Here is a 9,588-nt window from a genome sequence, read left to right on the forward strand (position 1 = left end):
TTTTTCTTTTCTTTTGCTAGTTTGATTTATAAGGTGTGGCTTCCATTGTTTGGAGGAAAATTTTCATTCTAGTTGGTTTGAAGATTCTGAAGGATGGTGTGAGAGTGTATTCATAGTTCTTTTTGCACTCATATTTATTCTTGCCAAAAATGATTGTTTATATTGCTGTCAAGATTATCTATTACACTAAAGTTTTGAGGCCCTATTTAAAAAGACCAAATGCCTCAAGAGAGTTGCCATGGGAGAGCAAAATAATGGGTTTCAGGTTGGGCTTTTTTACTCTATATAATTTCTATTGATGGGTTCATAGACTATATAATCATAAAGAGAGGTACAACTTTGTAGTGGAAACATTTGGGTCCAAGGTTGCTTTATAATGCCCTATTGCTTTTTTGTGTAATTTGATTTCTAAATATTGATTTTCCTAATGCCATTTATAACTTGTAACCTTACTTTCTTCACTCATCCAGCGGCTTCTCATACAAGGTAGTTAATTAAATAGTACAAATACATTATAAATATCCCTTACTCGCATGTAGGCCTTGATTCATTCTATGATATATTAGATGTATTTAATAAGTGAAGTTAAATGTTTGTGCTATTTGCATGTACCATGTTTAAGTGCATTGTCTATTGTTTGCATTGTCTATTCCCTTGTGTTGTCATTATTGCTCATTAGCAGTATACCATGGATGACATAGAGGTTCTACGTGATCGTGACCTGTGGGCTAGTGGGTTTAAGGAGAAGCTGGTTGACACGTTGTACCAAGAAATCTTGGAAGGTAAATTGGTGGGGTCCAAAGTAAAAAACCATGACTGTATCTGACTACCCGCGCCTCAATGACTTGAATATTAGTGGGTTGATTCATCACAAGTGAAGGGAAAAATCGCTCGTCTTGAAGAGATGTAATGCTAGTTTATAGATTTAATGGGTCAAACGAGCATGGGTTAGAACCCCATCACAAAAACTGTAATTGGTTCGAATAAACATTGGGCATATGCGATCCTGGTAACCTTCCTCTTCTTTTGGTCTAATTGATGTATTTTTAATTTATTGCTTTATCTAATCAATTTATGGTCCATTATATGGTTAAATGCATTTTACTTTTATAATCAACTTGTTCAATTATTTTTACCATTTCTTAGGTCCAATCCGAGTGGAAAAAGTTCAAGAGTTGCTATTGTGCCAACTACGATGTCCTCTGCACGATTTTTGGTCAGGCAATCGCAACAGGGGTGATGCATTTTGCCTCAACACAGGAACCCCCTCGAGAGGAGGAGTAGTGACTAAAGGATGAATTGAGGGTCTGGGGTCCCGTGTTAGGCATTGGCACTGGATTAGACTTGATCATTGATCTGAATGACATCGAGATCACTCCCGAAACGCAAGGAGGGGTGCCACAATGGATGAATCCTCGGCGACGACGTAAGGACATAGTCGGGCCATCAATCTCACCAGAGTTGTGTGATGCCTTGAAAACAACTGCCACTAGTTCTAAAGCGAGGGTAGAGTTAGATGCAAAGATGTTTAACCTATGCAGTTCAAAGCGTAGTAGAGGCGAGGGTTCAAATAGTGGGTCTGATGCAAGTTATAATAGTGTTGCACAACGTATGAAGTTCTTGGATGATATCACCCCTCCCCTACCTATGGACGTTCAGCCTGCAGAAGCAAATGCTTTTATGGATCCTAATGTAGTCAATGTCTTCCAGAGCATGAGTCCAGAGCTAAGATTGCATTGGGTCTGGTCACTACGCTGACCACACATATCAGGCTTGCTTTGGATTTACAAAATTATTTGGCACTTTATTTTACTTTTATTTTATCTAGAACTTTATTAGTTGTATTTTGATTTCTAACAATCTTATTTCGTGTGGCCTAATTTAAATTCAAATATTGGAGTGGTTTTTTTTAAAAGTACTTTGCTAAGTTCATAAAAAAATGAGTTCCTTTTATTCCTAGTATTACAAATACTTAAAATTTCTAAATATTTACGTACCTAATATTTTTAAAAGCGCAGCATGGACAATGATATCTGGTGGAATGATGAGATAAACATCGAGGAGAATGAGGCGAGCGAGGTGGGCTCTAGTAGTAATGTGTCAAATACATTTGACAAAAATAGATGGGCGAAATGGAATGAATGGAGAAGCCGTAACGATGGTACGCAAGAAGAGGTGGAGCAACAATCCCATGCCCAACATCGTATGCCTAGGCCACAATATAACATTGGCTTGCGTGGAAGGGAGTACATCATCGCAATCTTAAATGGACATCTTGATAACTATTACGAGATGTTTCAAATTGAGGTATATGCATTTTGGGCCTTATGCGATCGGTTATGCAAAGATGTGGCCTCATGTGATTCGATTCGGGAGGTCACGGTTGAGAAAGCCTTAGGAATATTTTGCTACACCGTTGGACATGGTGTGGTTCAATGAAATTTAGCTAATCTATTTCAACATTCGGTTGAAACCGTGGATCAACATATGTATGCAATAATGCATGCAGTATGTCGCCTTGCATGCTATGTGATTAAACCAAGTCAGATGATCGGGGTGATGCCTTATATTGAAGGAAATCTCAAATATTATCCATCATTTGAGGTAAATTTTTCTTACATTATATACTTTCATAGATTAAAATGCACTCTACAAATGCCGTAATATTTCCAATACACGATTTTGGAGTTTATACAAATTTAAAATAAAATCTGCAGAAATGTCATGGTGCAATGGATGGGGTCATGATCAATGCAGCTATGCCAAGTTCTGTAACTAACACATATTTAAATCGGTATCATCAACTTACCCAGAATGTCTTGTTTCTATGATTTCAATATGAAATTTACATTTGTATACGACAAGTGGGAGGGTACAACCCATGATACTCGCGTTTTAATCGATGTGTTAAGGCGTCCAAAGAACAATTTTCCATGGCCTGAAGATGGTAATTTCTACACATTATTTAATTTGTATCTAAAAAGTTTGTGGTAATTTTACATACCATATTTATAAAAAGATTAATGTTCTACTGAATTCTCAGGTTATTATTATTTGGTAGATTCTGCATTCCCTTACACGGAGGGATATATGCTACCGTATCCAAAGGTGAGGTACCACAGATCTAAATATCATGGAAATTGTACCTTTCAAGGATATAAAGATCTATTTAATTATCAACATTCATCCTTTCAGAATTTCATTGAAGGAACTTTCAGTGTGTTGAAGAGGCGTTTCTGACTTTAAAAAAACATGCCCAAATATTGTCCAACTCGACAACGTTATCTTATTATTGCATATTGTATGATAGATAACTTCATCCGGACCGTTACGCCTAATGATCAAACATTTCTAGCATTTAGCAATCTCGATAATTATCCAGAAATGAGTGCAGATCAGGACACCAATGAATAATCTCATGTTCCTGACATGTCGACTGCATCGGCACAGGCAATGGCTGCAACTAGAGATGTTATTGCACTACCTATGTGGGTGGATACTACTAGGCAACAAGGGAACACTTAATTGCCAGCATGGTGTTGTAATCGTTTTTTATTATTTCTGTTGAAAAAATTTACATACAAAATGTAGTGGAAAATCAGTTTTTACGTGCATTGACTCATTTAAATAATAAAGTGATATTATTTATTAATTTTGTTATTTTTAAATAATTAAAAAAAAAACAAATTATATTTTATATAATCAAATAAAAATTAGGAAAGATAATGGTACCTGGTGTTACTCATTTAACTCAAATAATAAATAAGAAATAATATATTATATGAAGTAAAAGTGTGGAAAATAATGAAATAGTAATATGAAAAAACAAATGAAAGGAAATGGATATAAAAAAATTAAAGAAAAAGTAGTATGGAAAAAACTAGAAAGAAAAGGGAATTGTGAATATATTTGCATGGTGAAAAAGAATGTTAACGCATCTGGTAGTCGACGTTGGCTGCTTTATTCATGAAAAAGAAAGGACAATGGCTCTTTGCTATTTCGAATGATGCAATTGTTTTTTAGGCCATTGGGGGCTGCAGTGCACACGAATCACTACTTTTTTGCTATATTATGTGGGTCAATTGAGAATATGCCGGTCAGCTCTGTTCAGTTTACATGGTATAAAATAATGGTGGGACCCACTTCTTTTACAACTTCCCATAAATATCTAAACTTATCTTAACATCCAAGAATACTTAAACTCATCCTAAGTGGACCTCACTAAACTCATTCAACCATCGCAACTCACTACTATTTACAAAGAATTCAGCTCAGCATCCAAACGCAGCCTAAATGTAAGAGTTTAAATAAAACGTTGTTGTCTTAGTAGTTGTCTTTTCTCCTTATTAGTTGTAACTTGGTCATTTTGCTTCAAGTAATTCGGGAACATTCATGTACATTGTTAAACGTTGCCATTTGGGTAACAATTACTATAAATAGCAGGAGTTGGAGAGAAAGTCCTCAACTCAGATCATTCAAGCAACTAAATCTTCTTTTTCCTCTCGATTCTATCTTCTCTCTCTAATCCCTAAATCTTCTAGAGAGTGAATATCTCTAATTAGTCAGATTTGGGTCCATTACAGTTGCTATCAGCCATGGTAGAAAGAACACATTTGTATGCATAGATAGTTGATTCAATGAATCATTTACGGTAGCAGCAAGATTAAAAACAGAAGCAAATCAAAGAAGCAATTGGCCTATTATTGAAGCAACAAGAGGATGCGAAATTAGAAAGTGAAGCACAAGATAAGAAATTTCAGGAGGTTTTACAACAGATCCCACGAATTTCTTGTCATGACTCTGATGATCCTGGTTTAGTTAATCGAAATCTTCAAGATCCAAATGGAGATGTGGCGGAAGGCATGGGAGTGGTGTTGTTGACAGAGGCTTTGTTGAGGGAATTAAGCTGGAATTTCCTCAATTTCGTGGTGGTAATCTGTCACCATGGATCTTTCATGCAAATCAATATTTCTTGTATCACCAAGTCCCTCCTGGTCAATGAATCATCATTGCTTCCTTTCACTTGGATGAAGAAGCCTTGATCTGGTTTTAGGATGCCAACAAGGCAAGAACCTTTCATTCTTGGGAGGATTTCATCAAATTTGTTAAGATAATGTTTGGTTTTACTCCATATGATGATCCAATGGAGTCTATCGCTCGCATCAAGTAGGTCAGTATAGTTAATGAGTATAAAGCTAAATTTGAGATCATTTCTAATTGAATTAAAGGTATATATGAAAACAATAAATTGAACTACTTTCTAAATGGTTTGGATGATGAAATTAGGCTACCTGTTAGGATGATGAGTCCTTTATCTTTGAATGATGCATTTGGCTTAGCCAAAATTCAAGAACAATATGTTGTGAGCATTAGAAAACCTTGGAGGAATCCACTTATTGATTCAAGTAAGTTTAGTTCGGAGTCTAGTGTGTTGAAGTCTGGACAAGCTCCTTCCATTTTAGGAGCACCGAGAACTCAACCTTTAGTTAAGTTTCCTTATCATAAGGTTTATGAGTCTCAAATGCAAGAACATCGTAAAAAAGGCATTTGTTATTTTTGTGATGACAAATGGCCACTAGGTCATGAGTGTACAAGGCCTAAACTATTTATGTTGGAAGGCACGGACATTTTTTATTATTGTAGTTGTAAAATGGACAATGATCTTAAGGGTGAACTGGTTGTTGAGCCTGCTGTAGTTGAGGCTGAGATAGCTTCCATCTCATTAAAATCTATCGTAGGGGGTGGAGGACCTAGAACAATGAGACTAATTGGTTATATTGGCAATAAAAGGTTGGTGGTTTTGATAGACACTGGCAGTATACATAACTTTGTGGATACTGTAGTGGCTTCTCAATGCAGATTGCCTATGCATCTCACTCAGGTTCTTAAAGTCCAAGTAGCCAATGGCCAAGTAGTTGACACTACTAGTAAATGCATGGCTGTATCAGTACAGATACAAGGCATAACTTTCACAGTTGACTTCTTTACTCTTCCCTTGGGAGGATGTGATGGTGTCCTTAGGATATAGTGGTTATCATCATTGAGTCCTATTTTATGGGACTTTGTGGCTATGAAGATGCAGTTTCAGTGTGGAGCCCAAACTATTTCATTTCAAGGGTTAACATGTCCTCAAGTAGACCTTATTGATGATATAAAGTCTTTTAAAACTTTTGGTTGTGGCAAAGGGGGCTTATTTTGGCAGTTAGTTTCTTTTAACTTGGTTGAGAATGTTTCTTTAGTATATGTACCACCTTTTGTAGCAGTATTAGAATGTTTTTACTGAGCCTACAGGGTTACCTCCCAAGAGGTCTCACGATCACAAGATTCTTCTCCTATCAGTGTTAGGCCCTATAAATATCCATTTTATCAAAAAACAAAAATTGAAAAAATTGTTAAGGAGCTCTTGCATTCTAGGGTCATTAGGCCTAGTCAATCACCTTTCTCCTCTCCTGTTTTACTAGTCAGGAAGTCTAATGGCACGTGAAGAATGTGCATTGGCGATATGGCCTTAAATGAAGGCACTATTAAAGATAAATACCACATTCCTGTTGTGGATGAGCTCTTGGATGAACTTTCAGGTTCTACAGTTTTTTCTAAGTTGGATCTTAGGGCTGGATAATATCAAATACGCACGAGACGTGAGAATATTCCCAAGACTATATTCAAAACTCATGAAGGGTATTATGAGTTCCTTGTCATGCCTTTTGGTCTCACGAATGGCCCTTCAACATTTCAAGATCTCATGAATGATGTTTTCAGGCCATTCCTTTGATAGTTTGTCATTATTTTCTTTGATGACATACTTGTCTATAGCAAGAACATGGCATCCCATTTATCTCATTTGTCTACTGTGTTATAGATATTATAGCAACATCAATTGTATGCCAAGCAGTCGAAATGTAAATTTGCTTGCCAAGAGATTGAGTATTTGGGCCCTTTGATCTCAGTGGAACGTGTGAGGGCAGATCCTAAAAAGCTTGAGTCCATGGTTACTTCACCAATTCCTAAATTCTTAAGTCATTAAGAGGGTTTTCAGGCTTGACAAGGTACTATAGGAAATTCATTAAGGGATATTATCAGATTGCTGCTCCTTTGACTGCCTTATTAAAAAGAGACGCATTTGATTGGTCTAATTCTACTACTAATTCTTTTAATGAGTTGAAAGCTACAGTTACAAGCCCTCCTATCCTTGCTCTACCTAACTTTACTAAAGCATTTGTTATTGAATGTGAACTGGTGTGGGAACAATTCTTGTGCAAGATCATAAATCCATAGACTTTCTCAACCAGGCTTTGAAGGGTAAGAATTTATCTCTTTCCACGTATAAAAAGGATTTGCTAGCTTACTATTAGCTATTCAAAAGTGGCAGCCATACCTTTTGGGGAGTATTTTTGTGGTCAGGACTAACCATCATAGTCTCAAATATTTGCTAGAGCAGAAAATTGGAACTATTGTACAACAGAAATGGCTTTCTAAGTTACTTGGCTATGAATTCACAAATGAGTATAAGAAGGGGGTGGAGAACAAGGTGGTTGATGCCTTATCCAGAAAAGATCAACATGAGGAAACACTATAAGAAAAACGGGTATTCGTGACTAATCTTTTGCAACCAAAAGACTATTTGCAACTCATTTTAGTCGAAAATAGTCATTTCGCTAGATATAACTGGTCGCAAATAAGCAGTTTTCATATAGTGAAATTGGCACATTAGCAACCTTGTCTTTTCCTACGCTAACTTGGTTGGAAAATTTAAGATTGGCTTATGAGCAAGACCAAACTGTTTAGCAGCTGATTTCTGGTTTACAGTTTGATTTTCTCCTTACCAAAATGTTGTCGTTTTGGTAACAATCACTATAAATAGCAGGAGTTGGAGGGAAAGTCCTCAACTCAGATCATTCAAGCAACTGAATCTTCTTCTTCCTCTCAATTCTATCTTCTCTCTCTAATAGCTAAATCTTCTGGAAAGTGACTAACTCTAATTAGTCAAATTCAGGTCCATTACACGTTTGGTGTAGGATTTATTTTTTGGAATGATATTTCAAATATGTTATATATGACAAGTCATTTACTAAATCTGTCACAGTGCTAAGATAGTAGGATAAAAAATTGTCTCACTTCGAGGGTGAGCTCCTAAATAAGAATGTAGAAGGAAGAGAGAGAGAGATAACAAAAATTTGTATAAACTTGCTCAAACACTACATTCCTGTAATTTGGCCAGGCACACACCCACCGAGCACTACCAAAACAAAAACTAATGAAGGATTCCAATCTCCATAATGGAAAAGGATAAAAAAGAAAAAAGAAATAACATGGATTCATATTGGGCCCACAATGGGCTAACATAAAAGTAAAATAGCTAATGGGCTAGAGGCCCCTAATAGATAAAATGGAATGGGCATGGCCTAGGATGACGACTTAAACCCAATGGTCACAAGGCCAAACAACCAGCCCACAATCTTCTTTTTCAACTTCACCAATGCATCTGAAAAAAGCCCCTTATTAGAACACCTTGCCTGCAAGGTGGAGTTAAGCTTCCTTCAATTGCCCATATGGTTCCCAAGTCACATCCTCAATTCGCTGACCTTGCCAATGGGTCAGGAGCTTGACCAATGGTTGGTTCTTTGACTTCCTAACTCGGCAGAACAACACTTCTTCTTGTTTAGGTTTGAGGATGCCTTTGGAGTCCACTAGTGGTAGAGTTGGAAAGGTTGAGACTTGCTGCTCGAGCTTCTTCTTCAACTATGAAATGTGGAAGATAGGGTGAATAGAAGAAGAAGAAGATGGAAGCTAAAGACGATAGGCCACCATGCCTATTCTTCGAGTGATCTTGAAGGGGCCAAAAAAGTAAGGTGCAAGCTTCAAGTTCCACTAGTGGGCCACCAATACTTGGCTGTAGGATTGTAATCTAAGGTAAACCCACTCCCCAAACTCAAACCTATGCTCCTTTCATTTAAGACTTGCATACCATCTCATGTACTATGCTTTTTGCAAATTATGTTGCTAATAACTTGCATAATTTAGTATATTTTATCACTTCTTAATTTTAAACTTTAGTCCAATTTTATTTATTTTTATTGATTTTAGCTTCATTGTTATTATTTAAATTTTCTTTCAGATTTGAAGAAAATGATGATCCAAATTTTAAAGCCTATCATCTAAAGACTCTCCCTCATTTAGATGAAGATTTATCTGAATATAAGGGTTAGTCATCAAAGCTATTTTGACGATAAAGATCAAGTTGAAATTAAAAGCTAAAGAAAGCTAGGATGCTGTAGAGGAAATCAAGGTTTTTGAAAATAGAAGCAGATTTTGGAATCCAAAATAATGAAAAAAAAAAAGTATGAAAAAGAATGAAAAATATGAAGACAAAAAAGGGCTGAAAATTTGAAGTAATCTAAAAAAAAAAAATAGAGAGAGAAAGGATGCTTACTATTGAAAAAGTGGAGGCATGCAACGTGGGGTCTCAATTTGAATTGAATGAAGAAGCAACATGGGGCCCTTTTGGGTTTGACTTGGCAATGAGATGCAAGCTAAGATTTTGGTTTTGACTGGGCACAAGATGCTACAACGGTTTTACTCAAGGAACAC

General features: G+C 36.4%; 1 long non-coding RNA gene across 1 annotated transcript; it reads left to right on the forward strand.

Moving 5' to 3' along the window:
- The first annotated feature begins 2,092 nt into the window (after positions 1-2,092).
- LOC122288936 lies at positions 2,093-3,572 on the forward strand. The gene is made up of 4 exons (XR_006236057.1): positions 2,093-2,604; positions 2,718-2,947; positions 3,044-3,108; positions 3,196-3,572. It is a non-coding gene; the product is annotated as an uncharacterized LOC122288936 (long non-coding RNA).
- Positions 3,573-9,588: the final 6,016 nt, after the last annotated feature.

The sequence above is a fragment of the Carya illinoinensis genome, chromosome 12 (genome assembly GCF_018687715.1).
Source record: "Carya illinoinensis cultivar Pawnee chromosome 12, C.illinoinensisPawnee_v1, whole genome shotgun sequence".
Taxonomy (NCBI): domain Eukaryota; kingdom Viridiplantae; phylum Streptophyta; class Magnoliopsida; order Fagales; family Juglandaceae; genus Carya; species Carya illinoinensis.